The sequence below is a fragment of the Somniosus microcephalus genome, unplaced genomic scaffold (genome assembly GCF_052327205.1).
Source record: "Somniosus microcephalus isolate GS21.2 unplaced genomic scaffold, FLI_Smic_1.0 unresolved_chr7, whole genome shotgun sequence".
NCBI lineage: Eukaryota > Metazoa > Chordata > Chondrichthyes > Squaliformes > Somniosidae > Somniosus > Somniosus microcephalus.
Window position 1 is genome coordinate 35,614,861 of NW_028225185.1, and position 24,850 is coordinate 35,639,710.

A 24,850-nucleotide genomic window follows, 5' to 3' on the forward strand; every position below is an offset into this window, starting at 1 on the left:
GCCTCAGGGACAGTGTTAATACGAGTCCAGTCCCGATCTCATTGTCGAACACAGCCCCAGGGACAGTGCTAATACAAGTCTGGTCCCGATCTCACTCTACAACACAGCCCCAGGGACAGTGTTAATACGAGTCAGGTCCCGATCTCACTCTAGAACACAGCCTCAGGGACAGTGTTAATATGAGTCGGGTCCCGATCTCAATCTAGAACACAGCCTCAGGGACAGTGTTAATACGAGTCAGGTCCCGATCTCACTCTAGAACACAGCCTCAGGGACAGTGTTAATACGAGTCAGGTCCCGATCTCACTCTAGAACACAGCCCCAGGGGACAGCGTTAATACGAGTCAGGTCCTGATCTCACTCTAGAACACAGCCCCAGGGGACAGCGTTAATACGAGTCAGGTCCTGATCTCACTGTGGAACAAAGCCTCAGGGATAGTGTTAATACGAGTCAGGTCACAATCTCACTCTAGAACAAAGCCCCAGGGACAGTGTTACTACAAGTCAGGTCCCGATCTCACTCTAGAACACAGCCTCAGGGACAGTGTTAATACGAGTCAGGTCCTGATCTCACTCTAGAACACAGCCCCGGTGTGGTAAACCACTGTTATTGTATCCTACTGTTATCGTTATTGCATATTGTTACCTCTGGTTGGTGCTGTGTACCAATGCATGCCTCAGCTGGCTCCGCCCACATGACCAGGTATAAAGGTGGGTGTTTCGGCAACCCACTTCCTTCTTGGAACCAGTTAGCCACGAGAGGCATGCTCTGTTCTTTAGTTAATAAACACCTCTTCATTACTTTCCTAATTCATCGCCTTTTATGGAGTAATTGATAAGCATATCAATTTTATTAACTAAAAGTAAAATGTCGACACCTGAACAGCAACAACAGCAGGCATTGCTGCGAGCCCTCAGACCAGTCAGGACCATGACCAGGGACTGCCAAATCTGTGCCGAGTGCAAACCGCATTTTTATAGGCCAGACAGAGCAAGCCTGATCAAGGCCACTCGCCCCTTCGAGCGCCTGAGCATCGATTTTATAGGGCCCCTCCCATCCTCTGACCGCAACGTGTACTTCCTCAACATAATTGAAGAGTACTCCCGTTTCCCGTTCGCCATTCCTTGCCCAGACATGACCAGTACCACGGTCATCAAATGTCTGAATGACCTCTTCGCCCTGTTCGGGTTCCCTAGCTATATACATAGCGACAGGGGCTCATCTTTCATGAGCGACGAACTTCATCAGTACCTGCTCGTGAAAGGTATTGCTACGAGCAGGACCACCGGCTACAACCCCCGGGGGAACGGCCAGGTGGAAAGAGAGAACGCGACGGTTTGGAAGGCCATCCTCTTAGCCTTAAAATCTAAGGGCCTTCCGACCTCTCGCTGGCAGGAGGTCCTCCCTGCGGCGCTTCACTCCATCCGGTCACTGCTTTGTACTGCCACTAATGCCACCCCTCATGAGCAAATGTTCATTTTCCCCAGGAAGTCCACATCGGGAAACTCGCTACCGACATGGCTGACTTCTCCTGGGCCCGTCCTACTGCGAAGGCATGTGAGGACCCATAAAACGGACCCCCTGGTCGAGAGGGTGAACCTCCTACACGCCAACCCCCAGTATGCCTACGTGGCATACACAGATGGGTGGGAGGACACGGTCTCCATACGAGACCTCGCACCCTCGGGTGCCCCTGAATTACCACCGTTATCCCCCACCACTTCTCCCAACCCAACCCCTGTAGACGGCATGCCGGAGCCCCAGGACCCTTCGTTGACCACCCAGACACCAGATTCGACATTGGTACTGCACCATCGCCGCCGCCACCACGACGATCAGGACATCATACAAGGCCTCCTGATAGACTCACCTACACGAACTTGTAGTACACTTCACCACGCCGGACTAAATTTTAAACAAGGGGTGAATGTGGTAAACCACTGTTATTGTATCCTACTGTTATCGTTATTGCATATTGTTACCTCTGGTTGGCGCTGTGTACCAATGCATGCCTCAGCGGGCTCCGCCCACATGACCAGGTATAAAGGTGGGTGTTTTGGCAACCCACTTCCTTCTTGGAACCAGTTGGCCATGAGAGGCATGCTCTGTTCTTTAGTTAATAAAAACCTCTTCATTACTTTCCTAATTCATCACCTATTATGGAGTAATTGATAAGCATATCACCCGGGGACAGAGTTAATACGAGTCAGGCCCCGATCTCACTCTAGAACACAGCCTCAGGGACAGTGTTAATATGAGTCAGGCCCCGATCTCACTCTAGAACACAGCCCCTGGGACAGTGTTAATATGAGTCAGATCCTGATCTCACTCTACAACACAGCCTCAGGGACAGTGTTAATATGAGTCAGGTCCCGAACTCACTCTAGAACACAGCCTCAGGGACAGTGTTAATACGAGTCAGGTTCTGATCTCACTCCAGAACACAGCTTCAGGGACAGTGTTAATACGAGTCAGGTCCCGATCTCACTCTAGAACACAGCCCCAGGGACAGTGTTAATATGAATCAAGTCCCGATCTCACTCTAGAACACAGCCTCAGGGGCAGTGTTAATACGAGTCAGGTCCTGATCTCACTCTAGAACACAGCCTCAGGGACAGTGTTAATACGAGTCAGATCCTGATCTCACACTGGAACACAGCCTCAGGGGCAGTGTTAATACGAGTGAGGTCCTGATCTCACTCTAGAACACAGCCCGGGACAATGTTAATACGAGTCAGGTCCCGATCTCACTCTAGAACACAGCCTCAGGGACAGTGTTAATACGAGTCATGTCCTGATCTCACTCTAGAACACCGCCCTGGGACAGTGTTAATAAGAGGCAGGTCCCAATCTCACTCTGGAACACAGCCTCAGGGACAGTGTTAATACGAGTCAGGTCCCGATCTCACTCAAGAACACAGTCTCAGTGACAGTGTTAATATGAGTCAAGTCCTGATTTCACTCTAGAACACAGCCCCGGGGACAGTGTTAATACGAGTCAGGTCCCGATCTCACTCAAGAACACAGTCTCAGTGACAGTGTTAATATGAGTCAAGTCCTGATTTCACTCTAGAACACAGCCCCGGGGACAGTGTTAATACGAGTCAGGTCCCGATCTCACTCTAGAACACAGCCTCAGGGACAGTGCTAATACGAGTCAGGTCCTGATCTCACTCTAGAACACAGCCCCGGTGTGGTAAACCACTGTTATTGTATCCTACTGTTATCGTTATGGCATATTGTTACCTCTGGTTGGCGCTGTGTACCAATGCATGCCTCAGTTGGCTCCGCCCACATGACCAGGTATAAAGGTGGGTGTTTCGGCAACCCACTTCCTTCTTGGAACCAGTTGGCCACGAGAGGCATGCTCTGTTCTTTAGTTAATAAAAACCTCTTCATTACTTTCCTAATTCATCGCCTTTTATGGAGTAATTGATAAGCGTATCAATTTTATTAACTAAAAGTAAAATGTCGACACCTGAACAGCAACAACAGCAGGCGTTGCTGCGAGCCCTCAGACCAGTCAGGACCATGACCAGGGACTGCCAAATCTGTGCCGAGTGCAAACCGCATTTTTATAGGCCAGACAGAGCAAGCCTGATCAAGGCCACTCGCCCCTTCGAGCGCCTGAGCGTCGATTTTAAAGGGCCCCTCCCCTCCTCTGACCGCAACGTGTACTTCCTCAACATAATTGATGAGTACTCCCGTTTCCCGTTCGCCATTCCTTGCCCAGACATGACCAGTACCACGGTCATCAAATGTCTGAATGACCTCTTCGCCCTGTTCGGGTTCCCTAGCTATATACATAGCGACAGGGGCTCATCTTTCATGAGCGACGAACTTCATCAGTACCTGCTCGCGAAAGGTATTGCTACGAGCAGGACCACCGGCTACAACCCCCGGGGGAACGGCCAGGTGGAAAGAGAGAACGCGACGGTTTGGAAGGCCATCCTCTTAGCCTTAAAATCTAAGGGCCTTCCGACCTCTCGCTGGCAGGAGGTCCTCCCTGCGGCGCTTCACTCCATCCGGTCACTGCTTTGTACTGCCACTAATGCCACCCCTCACGAGCAAATGTTCATTTTCCCCAGGAAGTCCACATCGGGAAACTCGCTACCGACATGGCTGACTTCTCCTGGGCCCGTCCTACTGTGGAGGCATGTGAGGACCCATAAAACGGACCCCCTGGTCGAGAGGGTGAACCTCCTACACGCCGACCCCCAGTATGCCTACGTGGCGTACACAGACGGGCGGGAGGACACGGTCTCCATACGAGACCTCGCACCCTCGGGTGCCCCTGAATTACCACCATTATCCCCCACCACTTCTCCCAACCCAACCCCTGTAGACGGCATGCCGGAGCCCCAGGACCCTTCGTTGACCACCCAGACACCAGATTCGACGTTGGATACTGCACCACCGCCGCCGCCACCACGACGATCAGGACGTCATACAAGGCCTCCTGATAGACTCACCTACACGAACTTGTAGTACACTTCACCACGCCGGACTAAATTTTAAACAAGGGGTGAATGTGGTAAACCACTGTTATTGTATCCTACTGTTATCGTTATTGCATATTGTTACCTCTGGTTGGTGCTGTGTACCAATGCATGCCTCAGCGGGCTCCGCCCACATGACCAGGCATAAAGGTGGGTGTTTTGGCAACCCACTTCCTTCTTGGAACCAGTTGGCCATGAGAGGCATGCTCTGTTCTTTAGTTAATAAAAACCTCTTCATTACTTTCCTAATTCATCGCCTAATATGGAGTAATTGATAAGCGTATCACCCGGGGACAGAGTTAATACGAGTCAGGCCCCGATCTCACTCTAGAAGACAGCCTCAGGGACAGTGTTAATATGAGTCAGGCCCCGATCTCACTCTAGAACACAGCCCCTGGGACAGTGTTATTATGAGTCAGATCCTGATCTCACTCTACAACACAGCCTCAGGGACAGTGTTAATATGAGTCAGGTCCCGATCTCACTCCAGAACACAGCCTCAGGGACAGTGTTAATACGAGTCAGGTTCTGATCTCACTCCAGAACACAGCTTCAGGGACAGTGTTAATACGAGTCAGGTCCCGATCTCACTCTAGAACACAGCCCCAGGGACAGTGTTAATACGAATCAGGTCCCGATCTCACTCTAGAACACAACCTCAGGGGCAGTGTTAATACAAGTCAGGTCCTGATCTCACGCTAGAACACAGCCTCAGGGACAGTGTTAATACGAGTCAGGTCCCGATCTCACTCTAGAACACAGCCTCAGGGACAGTGTTAATACGAGTCAGGTCCTGATCTCACTCTAGAACACCGCCCTGGGACAGTGTTAATATGAGTCAGGTCCCGATCTCACTCTAGAACACAGCCTCAGGGACAGTGTTAATACGAGTCAGGTCCCGATCTCACTCTAGAACACAGCCTCAGGGACAGTGTTAATAAGAGTCAGATCCCAATCACACTCCAGAACACAGCCTCAGGGACAGTGTTAATACGAGTCAGGTCCCGATTTCACTCTAGAACACAGCCCCGGGGACAGTGTTAATACGAGTCAGGTCCCGATCTCACTCTAGAACACAGCCCCGGGTACAGTGTTAATTCGAGTCAGGTCCCGATCTCACTCTAGAACACAGCCTCGGGAAAGTGCTTATAGAAGTCAGGTCCCGATCTCCCTCTAGACCACAGCCACAGGGACAGTGTTAATACGAGTCAGGTCCTGATCACACTCTAGAACACAGCCTCAGTGACAGTGTTAATACGAGTCCGGTCCCGATCTCACTTTAGAACACAGCCTCAGGGAAAGTGTTAATACGAGTCAGGTCCCGGTCTCACTCTAGAACACAGCCACAGGGACAGAGTTAATACGAGTCAGTTCCCGATCTCACTCTAGAACACAGCCCCAGGGACAGTGTTAATACGAGTCAGGTCCCAATCTCAATCTAGAACACAGCCTCAGGGACAGTGTTAATACGAGTCAGGTCCCGATCTCACTCTAGAACACAGCCCCAGGGACAGTGCTAACATGAGTCAGGTCCCGATCTCACTCCAGAACAGAGTCCCGGGGACAGTGTTAATATGAGTCAGGTCCCGATCACAATCTGGAACACAGCCCCAGGGACAGTGTTAATACGAGTCAGATCACGATCTCAATCTGGAACACAGCCTCAGGGACAGTGTTAATACGAGTGAGGTCCTGATCTCACTCTAGGACACAGCCCAGGACAATGTTAATACGAGTCAGGTCCCGATCTCACTCTAGAACACAGCCTCAGGGACAGTGTTAATACGAGTCAGGTCCTGATCTCACTCTAGAACACCGCCCTGGGACAGTGTTAATAAGAGTCAGGTCCCGATCTCACTCTGGAACACAGTCTCAGTGACAGTGTTAATATGTGTCAGGTCCTGATTTCACTCTAGAACACAGCCAAGGGGACAGTGTTAATACGAGTCAGGTCCCAGTCTCAATCTAGAACACAGCCTCAGGGACAGTGTTAATACGAGTCAGGTTCTGATCTCACTCCAGAACACAGCTTCAGGGACAGTGTTAATACGAGTCAGGTCCCGATCTCACTCTAGAACACAGCCCCAGGGACAGTGTTAATACGAATCAGGTCCCGATCTCACTCTAGAACACAACCTCAGGGGCAGTGTTAATACAAGTCAGGTCCTGATCTCACTCTAGAACACAGCCTCAGGGACAGTGTTAATACGAGTCAGGTCCCGAACTCACTCTAGAACACAGCCTCAGGGACAGTGTTAATACGAGTCAGGTCCTGATCTCACTCTAGAACACCGCCCTGGGACAGTGTTAATAAGAGTCAGGTCCCGATCTCACTCTGGAACACAGCCTCAGGGACAGTGTTAATACGAGTCAGGTCCCGATCTCACTCTAGAACACAGTCTCAGTGACAGTGTTAATATGAGTCAAGTCCTGATTTCACTCTAGAACACAGCCCCGGGGACAGTGTTAATACGAGTCAGGTCCCAATCTCAATCTAGAACACAGCCTCAGGGACAGTGTTTATACGAGTCAGGTCCCGATCTCACTCTAGAACACAGCCTCAGGGACAGTGTTAATAGGAGTCAGGTCCCGATCTCACTCTAGAACACAGCCTCAGGGACAGTGTTAATAAGAGTCAGATCCCAATCACACTCTAGAACACAGCCTCAGGGACAGTGTTAATCCGAGTCAGGTCCCGATTTCACTCTAGAACACAGCCCCGGGGTCAGTGTTAATACGAGTCAGGTCCCGATCTCACTCTAGAACACAGCCCCGGGTACAGTGTTAATTCAAGTCAGGTCCCGATCTCACTCTAGAACACAGCCTCGGGAAAGTGCTTATACAAGTCAGGTCCCGATCTCCCTCTAGAACACAGCCACAGGGACAGTGTTAATACGAGTCAGGTCCTGATCTCACTCTAGAACACAGCCTCAGGGACAGTGTTAATACGAGTCCGGTCCCGATCTCACTTTAGAACACAGCCTCAGGGAAAGTGTTAATACGAGTCAGGTCCCGGTCTCACTCTAGAACACAGCCACAGGGACAGAGTTAATACGAGTCAGGTTCCGATCTCACTCTAGAACACAGCCCCAGGGACAGTGTTAATACGAGTCGGGTCCCAATCTCAATCTAGAACACAGCCTCAGGGACAGTGTTAATACGAGTCAGGTCCCGATCTCACTCTAGAACACAGCCCCAGGGACAGTGCTAACATGAGTCAGGTCCCGATCTCACTCTAGAACACAGTCCCGGGGACAGTGTTAATATGAGTCAGGTCCCGATCACAATCTGGATCACAGCCCCAGGGACAGTGTTAATACGAGTCTGATCACGATCTCAATCTGGAACACAGCCTCAGGGACAGTGTTAATACGAGTGAGGTCCTGATCTCATTCTAGGACACAGCCCAGGACAATGTTAATACGAGTCAGGTCCCAATCTCACTCTAGAACACAGCCTCAGGGACAGTGTTAATACGAGTCAGGTCCTGATCTCACTCTAGAACACCGCCCTGGGACAGTGTTACTAAGAGTCAGGTCCCGATCTCACTCTGGAACACAGTCTCAGTGACAGTGTTAATATGTGTCAGGTCCTGATTTCACTCTAGAACACAGCCCCGGGGACAGTGTTAATACGAGTCAGGTCCCAGTCTCAATCTAGAACACAGCCTCAGGGACAGTGTTAATACGAGTCAGGTTCTGATCTCACTCCAGAACACAGCTTCAGGGACAGTGTTAATACGAGTCAGGTCCCGATCTCACTCTAGAACACAGCCCCAGGGACAGTGTTAATACGAATCAGGTCCCGATCTCACTCTAGAACACAACCTCAGGGGCAGTGTTAATACAAGTCAGGTCCTGATCTCACTCTAGAACACAGCCTCAGGGACAGCGTTAATACGAGTCAGGTCCCGATCTCACTCTAGAACACAGCCTCAGGGACAGTGTTAATACGAGTCAGGTCCCGATCTCACACTAGAACACAGCCTCAGGGACAGTGTTAATATGAGTCAGGTCCTGATCTCACTTTGGAACACAGTCCCAGGGACAGTGTTACTATGAGTCAGGTCCCGATCTCACTCTAGAACACAGCCCCGGAGACTGTGTTAATATGAGTCAGTTCCTGGTCTCACTCTAGAACACAGTCTCAGGGACAGTGTTAATAAGAGTCAGATCCCAATCACACTCTAGAACACAGCCTCAGGGACAGTGTTAATACGAGTCAGGTCCCGATCTCACTCTAGAACACAGCCCCGGGGACAGTGTTTATACGAGTCAGGTCCCGATCTCACTCTAGAACACAGCCCCGGGTACAGTGTTAATTCAAGTCAGGTCCCGATCTCACTCTAGAACACAGCCTCGGGAAAGTGCTTATACAAGTCAGGTCCCGATCTCCCTCTAGAACACAGCCACAGGGACAGTGTTAATATGAGTCAGGTCCTGATCTCACTCTAGAACACAGCCTCTGGGACAGTGTTAATACGAGTCCGGTCCCGATCTCACTTTAGAACACAGCCTCAGGGAAAGTGTTAATACGAGTCAGGTCCCGGTCTCACTCTAGAACACAGCCACAGGGACAGAGTTAATACGAGTCAGGTTCCGATCTCACTCTAGAACACAGCCCCAGGGACAGTGTTAATACGAGTCAGGTCCCAATCTCAATCTAGAACACAGCCTCAGGGACAGTGTTAATACGAGTCAGGTCCCGATCTCACTCTAGAACACAGCCCCAGGGACAGTGCTAACATGAGTCAGGTCCCGATCTCACTCTAGAACACAGTCCCGGGGACAGTGTTAATATGAGTCAGGTCCCGATCACAATCTGGAACACAGCCCCAGGGACAGTGTTAATACGAGTCAGATCACGATCTCAATCTGGAACACAGCCTCAGGGACAGTGTTAATACGAGTGAGGTCCTGATCTCACTCTAGGACACAGCCCAGGACAATGTTAATACGAGTCAGGTCCCGATCTCACTCTAGAACACAGCCTCAGGGACAGTGTTAATACGAGTCAGGTCCTGATCTCACTCTAGAACACCGCCCTGGGACAGTGTTAATAAGAGTCAGGTCCCGATCTCATTCTGGAACACAGTCTCAGTGACAGTGTTAATACGAGTCAGGTCCCGATCTCACTCTAGAACACAGCCTCAGGGACAGTGTTAATACGAGTCAGGTCCCGATCTCACTCTAGAACACAGCTTCAGGGACAGTGTTAATACGAGTCAGGTCCCGATCTCACTCTAGAACACAGCCTCAGGGACAGTGTTAATACGAGTCAGGTCCCGATCTCACTCTAGAACACAGCTTCAGGGACACTGTTAATACGAGTCAGATCCCAATCACACTCTAGAACGCAGCCTCAGGGACAGTGTTAATACGAGTCAGGTCCCGATCTCACTCTAGAACACAGCTTCAGGGACAGTGTTAATACGAGTCAGATCCCAATCACACTCTAGAACGCAGCCTCAGGGACAGTGTTAATACGAGTCAGTTCCCGATCTCACTCTAGAACACAGCCTCAGGGACAGTGTAATGACGAGTCAGGTCCTGATCTCACTCTAGAACACAGCCTCAGGGACAGTGTTAATACGAGTCAGGTCCTGATCTCACTCTAGAAAACCGCCCTGGGACGGTGTTAATAAGAGTCAGGTCCCGATCTCACTCTGGAACACAGCCTCAGCGACAGTGTTAATACGAGTCAGGTCCCGATCTCAATCTAGAACACAGTCTCAGTGACAGTGTTAATATGAGTCAGGTCCTGATTTCACTCTAGAACACAGCCCCGGGGACAGTGTTAATACGAGACAGGTCCCAATCTCAATCTAGAACACAGCCTCAGGGACAGTGTTAATATGAGTCAGGTCCCAATCTCACTCTCGAACACAGCCTCAGGGTCAGTGTTAATACGAGTCAGGTCCCGATCTCACTCTAGAACACAGCCTCAGGGACAGTGTTAATATGAGTCAGGTCCCGATCTCACTCTAGAACACAGCCTCAGGGACAGTGTTATGACGAGTCAGGTCCTGATCTCACTCCAGAACACAGTGCCAGGGACAGAGTTAATACGAGTCAGGGCCCGATCTCACACTAGAACACAGCCCCAGTGACCGTGTTAATATGAGACAGGTCCCGATCTCACTCTAGAACACAGCCTCATGGACAGTGTTATTCGAGTCAGGTCCTGATATCACTCTAGAACACAGCCCTGGAGACAGTGTTAATATGAGTCAGGTCCCAATCTCACTCTAGAACACAGCCTCAGGGACAGTTTTAATATGAGTCAGGTCCCGATCTCACTCTAGAACACAGCCTCAGGGACAGTGTTAATATGAGTCAGGTCCCGAACTCACTCTAGAACACAGCCCCAGGGACAGTGTTAATACGAGTCAGGTCCCGATCTCACTCTAGAACACAGCCCCAGGGACAGTGTTAATATGAGTCAGGTCCCAATCTCACTCTAGAACACAGCCTCAGGGACAGTGTTAATATGAGTCAGGTCCCGATCTCACTCTAGAACACAGCCTCAGGGACAGTATTAATACGAGTCAGGTCCCGATCTCACTCTAGAACACAGCCTCAGGGACAGTGTTAATACGAGTCAGGTCCCGATCTCACACTAGAACACAGCCTCAGGGACAGTGTTAATATGAGTCAGGTCCTGATCCACCTCTGGAACACAGCCCCAGGGACAGTGTTACTATGATTCAGGTCCCGATCTCACTCTAGAACACAGCCCCGGAGACAGTGTTAATACAAGTCAGTTCCTGATCTCACTCTAGAACACAGTCTCAGGGACAGTGTTAATATGAGTCAGGTCCCGACCTCACTCTAGAACACAGCCTCAGGAACAGTGTTAATACGTGTCAGTTCCCAATCACACTCTAGAACACAGCCTCAGGGAAAGTGTTAATACGAGTCAGGTCCCGATCTCACTCTAGAACACAGCCTCGGGGACAGCGTTAGTACGAGTCAGGTCCCGATCTCACTCTAGAAAAGAGCCCCGGGTACAGTGTTAATTCGAGTCAGGTCCCGATCTCACTCTAGAACACAGCCTCAGGGACTATGTTAATGCAAGTCAGGTCCCGATCTCACTCTAGAACACAGCCTCAGGGACAGTGTTGATACGAGTGAGGTCCTGATCTCACTCTAGAACACAGCCTCAGTGACAGTGTTAATACGAGTCAGGTCCTGATTTCACTCTAGAACACAGCCCCGGGGACAGTGTTAATACGAGTCAGGTCCCGATCTCAATCTAGAACAGAGCCTCAGGGACAGTGTTAATACGAGTCAGGTCCCGATCTCACTCTAGAACACAGCCTCAGGGACAGTGATAATACGAGTCAGGTCCCGAACTCACTCTAGAACACAGCCTCAGGGACAGTGTTAATACGAGTCAGATCCCAATCACACTCTAGAACACAGCCTCAGGGACAGTGTTAATACGAGTCAGGTCCCGATCTCACTCTAGAACACAGCCTCAGGGACAGAATTAATATGAGTCAGGTCCTCACTCTAGAACACAGACCCGGGTACAGTGTTAATTCGAGTCAGGTCTCGATCTCACTCTAGAACACAGCCTCAGGGACATTGTTTATGCAAGTCAGGTCCCGATCTCCGTCTAGAACACAGCCAAAGGCACAGTGTTAATGCAAGACAGATCCCAATCACACTCTAGAACACAGCCTCAGGGACAGTGTTAATACGAGTCAGGTCCCGATCTCACTCTAGAACAAAGCCTCAGGGACAGTGTTAATACGAGTCAGGTCCCGATCTCACTCTAGAACACAGCCCCGGGTACAGTGTTAATTCGAGTCAGGTCCCGATCTCACTCTAGAACACAGCCTCAGGGACAGTGTTTATACAAGTCAGGTCCTGATCTCCCTCTAGAACACAGCCACAGGGACAGTGTTAATACGAGTCAGGTCCTGATCTCACTCTAGAACACAGCCTCAGGGACAGTGTTAATACGAGTCTGGTCCCGATCTCACTTTAGAACACAGCCTCAGGGAAAGTGTTAATACGAGTCAGGTCCCGGTCTCACTCTAGAACACAGCCACAGGGACAGAGTTAATACGAGCCAGGTCCCGATCTCACTCTAGAACACAGCCCCAGGGACAGTGCTAATATGAGTCAGGTCCCGATCTCACTCTAGAACACTGCCCCGGGGACAGTGTTAATATGAGTCAGGTCCCGATCACAATCTAGATCACAGCCCCAGGGACAGTGTTAATACGAGTCAGATCACGATCTCAATCTGAAACACAGCCTCAGGGACAGTGTTAATATGAGTGAGGTCCTGATCTCACTCTAGGACACAGCCCAGGACAATGTTAATACGAGTCAGGTCCCGATCTCACTCTAGAACACAGCCTCAGGGACAGTGTTAATACGAGTCAGGTCCTGATCTCACTCTAGAACACCGCCCTGGGGCAGTGTTAATAAGAGTCAGTCCCGATCTCACTCTGGAACACAGTCTCAGTGACAGTGTTAATATGTGTCAGGTCCTGATTTCACTCTAGAACACAGCCCCGGGGACAGTGTTAATACGAGACAGGTCCCAATCTCAATCTAGAACACAGCCTCAGGGACAGTGTTAATATGAGTCAGGTCCCAATCTCACTCTCGAACACAGCCTCAGGGTCAGTGTTAATACGAGTCAGGTCCCGATCTCACTCTAGAACACAGCCTCAGGGACAGTGTTAATACGAGTCAGGTCCCGATCTCACTCTAGAACACAGCCTCAGGGACAGTGTTATGACGAGTCAGGTCCTGATCTCACTCCAGAACACAGTGCCGGGGACAGAGTTAATACGAGTCAGGGCCCGATCTCACACTAGAACACAGCCCCAGGGACCGTGTTAATATGAGACAGGTCCCGATCTCACTCTAGAACACAGCCTCATGGACAGTGTTATTCGAGTCAGGTCCTGATATCACTCTAGAACACAGCCCTGGAGACAGTGTTAATATGAGTCAGGTCCCAATCTCACTCTAGAACACAGCCTCAGGGACAGTTTTAATATGAGTCAGGTCCCGATCTCACTCTAGAACACAGCCTCAGGGACAGTGTTAATATGAGTCAGGTCCCGAACTCACTCTAGAACACAGCCCCAGAGACAGTGTTAATACGAGTCAGGTCCCGATCTCACTCTAGAACACAGCCCCAGGGACAGTGTTAATATGAGTCAGGTCCCAATCTCACTCTAGAACACAGCCTCAGGGACAGTGTTAATATGAGTCAGGTCCCGATCTCACTCTAGAACACAGCCTCAGGGACAGTATTAATACGAGTCAGGTCCCGATCTCACTCTAGAACACAGCCTCAGGGACAGTGTTAATACGAGTCAGGTCCCGATCTCACACTAGAACACAGCCTCAGGGACAGTGTTAATATGAGTCAGGTCCTGATCTCACTCTGGAACACAGCCCCAGGGACAGTGTTACTATGATTCAGGTCCCGATCTCACTCTAGAACACAGCCCCGGAGACAGTGTTAATACAAGTCAGTTCCTGATCTCACTCTAGAACACAGTCTCAGGGACAGTGTTAATATGAGTCAGGTCCCGACCTCACTCTAGAACACAGCCTCAGGAACAGTGTTAATACGTGTCAGTTCCCAATCACACTCTAGAACACAGCCTCAGGGAAAGTGTTAATACGAGTCAGGTCCCGATCTCACTCTAGAACACAGCCTCGGGGACAGTGTTAGTACGAGTCAGGTCCCGATCTCACTCTAGAAAAGAGCCCCGGGTACAGTGTTAATTCGAGTCAGGTCCCGATCTCACTCTAGAACACAGCCTCAGGGACTATGTTAATGCAAGTCAGGTCCCGATCTCACTCTAGAACACAGCCTCAGGGACAGTGTTGATACGAGTGAGGTCCTGATCTCACTCTAGAACACAGCCTCAGTGACAGTGTTAATACGAGTCAGGTCCTGATTTCACTCTAGAACACAGCCCCGGGGACAGTGTTAATACGAGTCAGGTCCCGATCTCAATCTAGAACAGAGCCTCAGGGACAGTGTTAATACGAGTCAGGTCCCGATCTCACTCTAGAACACAGCCTCAGGGACAGTGATAATACGAGTCAGGTCCCGAACTCACTCTAGAACACAGCCTCAGGGACAGTGTTAATACGAGTCAGATCCCAATCACACTCTAGAACACAGCCTCAGGGACAGTGTTAATACGAGTCAGGTCCCGATCTCACTCTAGAACACAGCCTCAGGGAAAGAATTAATATGAGTCAGGTCCTCACTCTAGAAAACAGACCCGGGTACAGTGTTAATTCGAGTCAGGTCTCGATCTCACTCTAGAACACAGCCTCAGGGACAGTGTTTATGCAAGTCAGGTCCCGATCTCCGTCTAGAACACAGCCACAGGCACAGTGTTAATGCAAGACAGATCCCAATCACACTCTAGAACACAGCCTCAGGGACAGTGTTAATACGAGTCAGGTCCCGATCTCACTCTAGAACACAGCCTCAGGGACAGTGTTAATACGAGTCAGGTCCCGATCTCACTCTAGAACACAGCCCCGGGTACAGTGTTAATTCGAGTCAGGTCCCGATCTCACTCTAGAACACAGCCTCAGGGACAGTGTTTATACAAGTCAGGTCCTGATCTCCCTCTAGAACACAGCCACAGGGACAGTGTTAATACGAGTCAGGTCCTGATCTCACTCTAGAACACAGCCTCAGGGACAGTGTTAATACGAGTCTGGTCCCGATCTCACTTTAGAACACAGCCTCAGGGAAAGTGTTAATACGAGTCAGGTCCCGGTCTCACTCTAGAACACAGCCACAGGGACAGAGTTAATACGAGCCAGGTCCCGATCTCACTCTAGAACACAGCCCCAGGGACAGTGCTAATATGAGTCAGGTCCCGATCTCACTCTAGAACACAGCCCCGGGGACAGTGTTAATATGAGTCAGGTCCCGATCACAATCTAGAACACAGCCCCAGGGACAGTGTTAATACGAGTCAGATCACGATCTCAATCTGAAACACAGCCTCAGGGACAGTGTTAATATGAGTGAGGTCCTGATCTCACTCTAGGACACAGCCCAGGACAATGTTAATACGAGTCAGGTCCCGATCTCACTCTAGAACACAGCCTCAGGGACAGTGTTAATACGAGTCAGGTCCTGATCTCACTCTAGAACACCGCCCTGGGGCAGTGTTAATAAGAGTCAGGTCCCGATCTCACTCTGGAACACAGTCTCAGTGACAGTGTTAATATGTGTCAGGTCCTGATTTCACTCTAGAACACAGCCCCGGGGACAGTGTTAATACGAGTCAGGTCCCAGTCTCAATCTAGAACACAGCCTCAGGGACAGTGTTAATACGAGTCAGGTCCCGATCTAACTCTAGAACACAGCCTCAGGGACAGTGTTAATACGAGTCAGGTCCCGATCTCACTCTAGAACGCAGCCTCAGGGACAGTGTTAATACGAGTCAGGTCCCGCTCTCACACTAGAACACAGCCTCAGGGACAGTGTAATGACGAGTCAGGTCCTGATCTCACTCTAGAACACAGCCTCAGGGACAGTGTTAATACGAGTCAGGTCCTGATCTCACTCTAGAAAACCGCCCTGGGACAGTGTTAATAAGAGTCAGGTCCCGATCTCACTCTGGAACACAGCCTCAGGGACAGTGTTAATACGAGTCAGGTCCCGATCTCAATCTAGAACACAGTCTCAGTGACAGTGTTAATACGAGTCAGGTCCCAATCTCACTGTAGAACACAGCCTCAGGGTCAGTGCTAATATGAGTCAGGTCCCGATCTCACTCTAGAACACAGCCCCGGGGACAGTGTTAATATGAGTCAGGTCCCGATCACAATCTAGAACACAGCCCCAGGGACAGTGTTAATACGAGTCAGATCACGATCTCAATCTGAAACACAGCCCCAGGGACAGTGTTAATATGAGTCAGGTCCCAATCTCACTCTAGAACACAGCCTCAGGGACAGTGTTAATATGAGTCAGGTCCCGATCTCACTCTAGAACACAGCCTCAGGGACAGTATTAATACGAGTCCGGTCCCGATCTCACTCTAGAACACAGCCTCAGGGACAGTGTTAATACAAGTCAGGTCCCGATCTCACACTAGAACACAGCCTCAGGGACAGTGTTAATATGAGTCAGGTCCTGATCTCACTCTGGAACACAGCCCCAGGGACAGTGTTACTATGATTCAGGTCCCGATCTCACTCTAGAACACAGCCCCGGAGACAGTGTTAATACAAGTCAGTTCCTGATCTCACTCTAGAACACAGTCTCAGGGACAGTGTTAATATGAGTCAGGTCCCGATCTCCCTCCAGAACACAGCCTCAGGAACAGTGTTAATACGTGTCAGTTCCCAATCACACTCTAGAACACAGCCTCAGGGAAAGTGTTAATACGAGTCAGGTCCCGATCTCACTCTAGAACACAGCCTCGGGGACAGTGTTAGTACGAGTCAGGTCCCGATCTCACTCTAGAACACAGCCTCAGGGAGTATGTTAATGCAAGTCAGGTCCCGATCTCACTCTAGAACACAGCCTCAGGGACAGTGTTGATACGAGTGAGGTCCTGATCTCACTCTAGAACACAGCCTCAGTGACAGTGTTAATACGAGTCAGGTCCTGATTTCACTCTAGAACACAGCCCCGGGGACAGTGTTAATACGAGTCAGGTCCCGATCTCAATCTAGAACACAGCCTCAGGGACAGTGTTAATACGAGTCAGGTCCCGATCTCACTCTAGAACACAGCCTCAGGGACAGTGATAATACGAGTCAGGTCCCGAACTCACTCTAGAACACAGCCTCAGGGACAGTGTTAATACGAGTCAGATCCCAATCACACTCTAGAACACAGCCTCAGGGACAGTGTTAATACGAGTCAGGTCCCGATCTCACTCTAGAACACAGCCTCAGGGACAGTGTAATGATGAGTCAGGTCCTGATCTCACTCTAGAACACAGCCTCAGGGAAAGTGTTAATACGAGTCAGGTCCTGATCTCACTCTACAAAACCGCCCTGGGACAGTGTTAATAAGAGTCAGGTCCCGATCTCACTCTGGAACACAGCCTCAGCGACAGTGTTAATACGAGTCAGGTCCCGATCTCAATCTAGAACACAGTCTCAGTGACAGTGTTAATATGAGTCAGGTCCTGATTTCACTCTCGAACACAGCCCCGGGGACAGTGTTAATACGAGACAGGTCCCAATCTCAATCTAGAACACAGCCTCAGGGACAGTGTTAATACGAGTCCGGTCCCAATCTCACTCTAGAACACAGCCTCAGGGTCAGTGTTAATACGAGTCAGGTCCCGAACTCACTCTAGAACACAGCCTCAGGGACAGTGTTAATACGAGTCAGGTCCCGATCTCACTCTAGAACACAGCCTCAGGGACAGTGTTATGACGAGTCAGGTCCTGATCTCACTCTAGAACACAGTCCCGGGGACAGAGTTAATACGAGTCAGGGCCCGATCTCACTCTAGAACACAGCCCCAGGGACCGTGTTAATATGAGACAGGTCCCGATCTCACTCTAGAACACAGCCTCATGGACAGTGTTATTCGAGTCAGGTCCTGATATCACTCTAGAACACAGCCCTGGAGACAGTGTTAATATGAGTCAGGTCCCGATCTCACTCCAGAACACAGCCTCAGGGACAGTTTTAATATGAGTCAGGTCCCGATCTCACTCTAGAACACAGCCTCAGGGACAGTGTTAATATGAGTCAGGTCCCGAACTCACTCTAGAACACAGCCCCAGGGACAGTGTTAATACGAGTCAGGTCCCGATCTCACTCTAGAACACAGCCCCAGGGACAGTGTTAATATGAGTCAGGTCCCAATCTCATTCTAGAACACAGCCTCAGGGACAGTGTTAATATGAGTCAGGTCCCGATCTCACTCTAGAACACAGCCTCAGGGACCGAATTAATACGAGTCAGGTCCCGATCTCACTCTAGAACACAGCCTCAGGGACAGTGTTAATACGAGTCAGGTCCCAATCTCACTCTGGAACACAGCCCCAGGGACAGTGTTACTATGAGTCAGGTCCCGATCTCACTCTAGAACACAGCCCCGGAGACAGTGTTAATACGAGTCAGTTCCTGATCTCACTCTAGAACACAGTCTCAGGGACAGTGTTAATATGAGTCAGGTCCCGATCTCACTCTAGAACACAGCCTCAGGGACAGTATTAATACGAGTCAGGTCCCGATCTCACTCTAGAACACAGCCTCAGGGACAGTGTTAATACGAGTCAGGTCCCGATCTCACACTAGAACACAGCCTCAGGGACAGTGTTAATATGAGTCAGGTCCTGATCTCACTCTGGAACACAGTCCCAGGGACAGTGTTACTATGAGTCAGGTCCCGATCTCACTCTAGAACACAGCCCCGGAGACAGTGTTAATACGAGTCAGTTCCTGATCTCACTCTAGAACACACTCTCAGGGACAGTGTTAATATGAGACAGGTCCCGATCTCACTCTAGAACACAGCCTCAGGAACAGTGTTAATACGTGTCAGTTCCCAATCACACTCTAGAACACAGCCTCAGGGAAAGTGTTAATACGAGTCAGGTCCCGATCTCACTCTAGAACACAGCCTCGGGGACAGTGTTAGTACGAGTCAGGTCCCGATCTCACTCAAGAAAAGAGCCCCGGGTACAGTGTTAATTCGAGTCAGGTCCCGATCTCACTCTAGAACACAGCCTCAGGGACTACGTTAATACAAGTCAGGTCCCGATCTCACTCTAGAACACAGCCTCAGGGACAGTGTTGATACGAGTGAGGTCCTGATCTCACTCTAGAACACAGCCTCAGTGACAGTGTTAATACGAGTCACGTCCCGATCTCAATCTAGAACAGAGCCTCAGGGACAGTGTTAATACGAGTCCGGTCCCGATCTCACTCTAGAACACAGCCTCAGGGACAGTGATAATACGAGTCTGGTCCCGAACTCACTCTAGAACACAGCCTCATGGACAGAATTAATATGAGTCAGGTCCTGATCTCACTCTAGAACACAGACCCGGGTACAGTGTTAATTCGAGTCAGGTCTCGATCTCACTCTAGAACACAGCCTCAGGGACAGTGTTTATGCAAGTCAGGTCCCGATCTCCATCTAGAACACAGCCACAGGGACAGTGTTAATGCAAGACAGATCCCAATCACACTCTAGAACACAGCCTCAGGGACAGTGTTAATACGAGTCAGGTGCCGATCTCACTCTAGAACACAGCCTCAGGGACAGTGTTAATACGAGTCAGGTCCCGATCTCACTCTGGAACACAGCCCCGGGTACAGTGTTAATTCGAGTCAGGTCCCGATCTCACTCTAGAACACAGCCACAGGGACAGTGTTAATACGAGTCAGGTCCTGATCTCACTCTAGAACGCAGCCTCAGGGACAGTGTTAATACGAGTCTGGTCCCGATCTCACTTTAGAACACAGCCTCAGGGAAAGTGTTAATACGAGTCAGGTCCCGGTCTCACTCTAGAACACAGCCACAGGGACAGAGTTAATACGAGCCAGGTCCCGATCTCACTCTAGAACACAGCACCAGGGACAGTGCTAATATGAGTCAGGTCCCGATCTCACTCTAGAACACAGCCCCGGGGACAGTGTTAATATGAGTCAGGTCCCGATCACAATCTAGAACACAGCCCCAGGGACAGTGTTAATACGAGTCAGATCACGATCTCAATCTGAAACACAGCCTCAGGGACAGTGTTAATATGAGTGAGGTCCTGATCTCACTCTAGGACACAGCCCAGGACAATGTTAATACGAGTCAGGTCCCGATCTCAATCTAGAACACAGCCTCAGGGACAGTGTTAATACGAGTCAGGTCCTGATCTCACTCTAGAACACCGCCCTGGGACAGTGTTAATAAGAGTCAGGTCCCGATCTCACTCTGGAACACAGTCTCAGTGACAGTGTTAATATGTGTCAGGTCCTGATTTCACTCTAGAACACAGCCCCGGGGACAGTGTTAATACGAGTCAGGTCCCAGTCTCAATCTAGAACACAGCCTCAGGGACAGTGTTAATACGAGTCAGGTCCCGATCTAACTCTAGAACACAGCCCCAGGGACAGTGTTAATACGAGTCAGGTCCCGATCTCACTCTAGAACGCAGCCTCAGGGACAGTGTTAATACGAGTCAGGTCCCGCTCTCACTCTAGAACACAGCCTCAGGGACAGTGTAATGACGAGTCAGGTCCTGATCTCACTCTAGAACACAGCCTCAGGGACAGTGTTAATACGAGTCAGGTCCTGATCTCACTCTAGAAAACCGCCCTGGGACAGTGTTAATAAGAGTCAGGTCCTGATCTCACTCTGGAACACAGCCCCAGGGACAGTGTTACTATGATTCAGGTCCCGATCTCACTCTAGAACACAGCCCCGGAGACAGTGTTAATACAAGTCAGTTCCTGATCTCACTCTAGAACACAGTCTCAGGGACAGTGTTAATATGAGTCAGGTCCCGACCTCACTCTAGAACACAGCCTCAGGAACAGTGTTAATACGTGTCAGTTCCCAATCACACTCTAGAACACAGCCTCAGGGAAAGTGTTAATACGAGTCAGGTCCCGATCTCACTCTAGAACACAGCCTCGGGGACAGTGTTAGTACGAGTCAGGTCCCGATCTCACTCTAGAAAAGAGCCCCGGGTACAGTGTTAATTCGAGTCAGGTCCCGATCTCACTCTAGAACACAGCCTCAGGGACTATGTTAATGCAAGTCAGGTCCCGATCTCACTCTAGAACACAGCCTCAGGGACAGTGTTGATACGAGTGAGGTCCTGATCTCACTCTAGAACACAGCCTCAGTGACAGTGTTAATACGAGTCAGGTCCTGATTTCACTCTAGAACACAGCCCCGGGGACAGTGTTAATACGAGTCAGGTCCCGATCTCAATCTAGAACAGAGCCTCAGGGACAGTGTTAATACGAGTCAGGTCCCGATCTCACTCTAGAACACAGCCTCAGGGACAGTGATAATACGAGTCAGGTCCCGAACTCACTCTAGAACACAGCCTCAGGGACAGTGTTAATACGAGTCAGATCCCAATCACACTCTAGAACACAGCCTCAGGGACAGTGTTAATACGAGTCAGGTCCCGATCTCACTCTAGAACACAGCCTCAGGGAAAGAATTAATATGAGTCAGGTCCTCACTCTAGAACACAGACCCGGGTACAGTGTTAATTCGAGTCAGGTCTCGATCTCACTCTAGAACACAGCCTCAGGGACAGTGTTTATGCAAGTCAGGTCCCGATCTCCGTCTAGAACACAGCCACAGGCACAGTGTTAATGCAAGACAGATCCCGATCTCACTCTAGAACACAGCCTCAGGGACAGTGTTAATACGAGTCAGGTCCCGATCTCACTCTAGAACACAGCCCCGGGTACAGTGTTAATTCGAGTCAGGTCCCGATCTCACTCTAGAACACAGCCTCAGGGACAGTGTTTATACAAGTCAGGTCCTGATCTCCCTCTAGAACACAGCCACAGGGACAGTGTTAATACGAGTCAGGTCCTGATCTCACTCTAGAACACAGCCTCACGGACAGTGTTAATACGAGTCTGGTCCCGATCTCACTTTAGAACACAGCCTCAGGGAAAGTGTTAATACGAGTCAGGTCCCGGTCTCACTCTAGAACACAGCCACAGGGACAGAGTTAATACGAGCCAGGTCCCGATCTCACTCTAGAACACAGCCCCAGGGACAGTGCTAATATGAGTCAGGTCCCGATCTCACTCTAGAACACAGCCCCGGGGACAGTGTTAATATGAGTCAGGTCCCGATCACAATCTAGAACACAGCCCCAGGGACAGTGTTAATACGAGTCAGATCACGATCTCAATCTGAAACACAGCCTCAGGGACAGTGTTAATATGAGTGAGGTCCTGATCTCACTCTAGGACACAGCCCAGGACAATGTTAATACGAGTCAGGTCCCGATCTCACTCTAGAACACAGCCTCAGGGACAGTGTTAATACGAGTCAGGTCCTGATCTCACTCTAGAACACCGCCCTGGGGCAGTGTTAATAAGAGTCAGGTCCCGATCTCACTCTGGAACACAGTCTCAGTGACAGTGTTAATATGTGTCAGGTCCTGATTTCACTCTAGAACACAGCCCCGGGGACAGTGTTAATACGAGTCAGGTCCCAGTCTCAATCTAGAACACAGCCTCAGGGACAGTGTTAATACGAGTCAGGTCCCGATCTAACTCTAGAACACAGCCTCAGGGACAGTGTTAATACGAGTCAGGTCCCGATCTCACTCTAGAACGCAGCCTCAGGGACAGTGTTAATACGAGTCAGGTCCCGCTCTCACACTAGAACACAGCCTCAGGGACAGTGTAATGACGAGTCAGGTCCTGATCTCACTCTAGAACACAGCCTCAGGGACAGTGTTAATACGAGTCAGGTCCTGATCTCACTCTAGAAAACCGCCCTGGGACAGTGTTAATAAGAGTCAGGTCCCGATCTCACTCTGGAACACAGCCTCAGGGACAGTGTTAATACGAGTCAGGTCCCGATCTCAATCTAGAACACAGTCTCAGTGACAGTGTTAATACGAGTCAGGTCCCAATCTCACTGTAGAACACAGCCTCAGGGTCAGTGCTAATATGAGTCAGGTCCCGATCTCACTCTAGAACACAGCCCCGGGGACAGTGTTAATATGAGTCAGGTCCCGATCACAATCTAGAACACAGCCCCAGGGACAGTGTTAATACGAGTCAGATCACGATCTCAATCTGAAACACAGCCCCAGGGACAGTGTTAATATGAGTCAGGTCCCAATCTCACTCTAGAACACAGCCTCAGGGACAGTGTTAATATGAGTCAGGTCCCGATCTCACTCTAGAACACAGCCTCAGGGACAGTATTAATACGAGTCCGGTCCCGATCTCACTCTAGAACACAGCCTCAGGGACAGTGTTAATACAAGTCAGGTCCCGATCTCACACTAGAACACAGCCTCAGGGACAGTGTTAATATGAGTCAGGTCCTGATCTCACTCTGGAACACAGCCCCAGGGACAGTGTTACTATGATTCAGGTCCCGATCTCACTCTAGAACACAGCCCCGGAGACAGTGTTAATACAAGTCAGTTCCTGATCTCACTCTAGAACACAGTCTCAGGGACAGTGTTAATATGAGTCAGGTCCCGATCTCCCTCCAGAACACAGCCTCAGGAACAGTGTTAATACGTGTCAGTTCCCAATCACACTCTAGAACACAGCCTCAGGGAAAGTGTTAATACGAGTCAGGTCCCGATCTCACTCTAGAACACAGCCTCGGGGACAGTGTTAGTACGAGTCAGGTCCCGATCTCACTCTAGAACACAGCCTCAGGGAGTATGTTAATGCAAGTCAGGTCCCGATCTCACTCTAGAACACAGCCTCAGGGACAGTGTTGATACGAGTGATGTCCTGATCTCACTCTAGAACACAGCCTCAGTGACAGTGTTAATACGAGTCAGGTCCTGATTTCACTCTAGAACACAGCCCCGGGGACAGTGTTAATACGAGTCAGGTCCCGATCTCAATCTAGAACACAGCCTCAGGGACAGTGTTAATACGAGTCAGGTCCCGATCTCACTCTAGAACACAGCCTCAGGGACAGTGATAATACGAGTCAGGTCCCGAACTCACTCTAGAACACAGCCTCAGGGACAGTGTTAATACGAGTCAGATCCCAATCACACTCTAGAACACAGCCTCAGGGACAGTGTTAATACGAGTCAGGTCCCGATCTCACTCTAGAACACAGCCTCAGGGACAGTGTAATGATGAGTCAGGTCCTGATCTCACTCTAGAACACAGCCTCAGGGAAAGTGTTAATACGAGTCAGGTCCTGATCTCACTCTACAAAACCGCCCTGGGACAGTGTTAATAAGAGTCAGGTCCCGATCTCACTCTGGAACACAGCCTCAGCGACAGTGTTAATACGAGTCAGGTCCCGATCTCAATCTAGAACACAGTCTCAGTGACAGTGTTAATATGAGTCAGGTCCTGATTTCACTCTCGAACACAGCCCCGGGGACAGTGTTAATACGAGACAGGTCCCAATCTCAATCTAGAACACAGCCTCAGGGACAGTGTTAATACGAGTCCGGTCCCAATCTCACTCTAGAACACAGCCTCAGGGTCAGTGTTAATACGAGTCAGGTCCCGATCTCACTCTAGAACACAGCCTCAGGGACAGTGTTAATACGAGTCAGGTCCCGATCTCACTCTAGAACACAGCCTCAGGGACAGTGTTATGACGAGTCAGGTCCTGATCTCACTCTAGAACACAGTCCCGGGGACAGAGTTAATACGAGTCAGG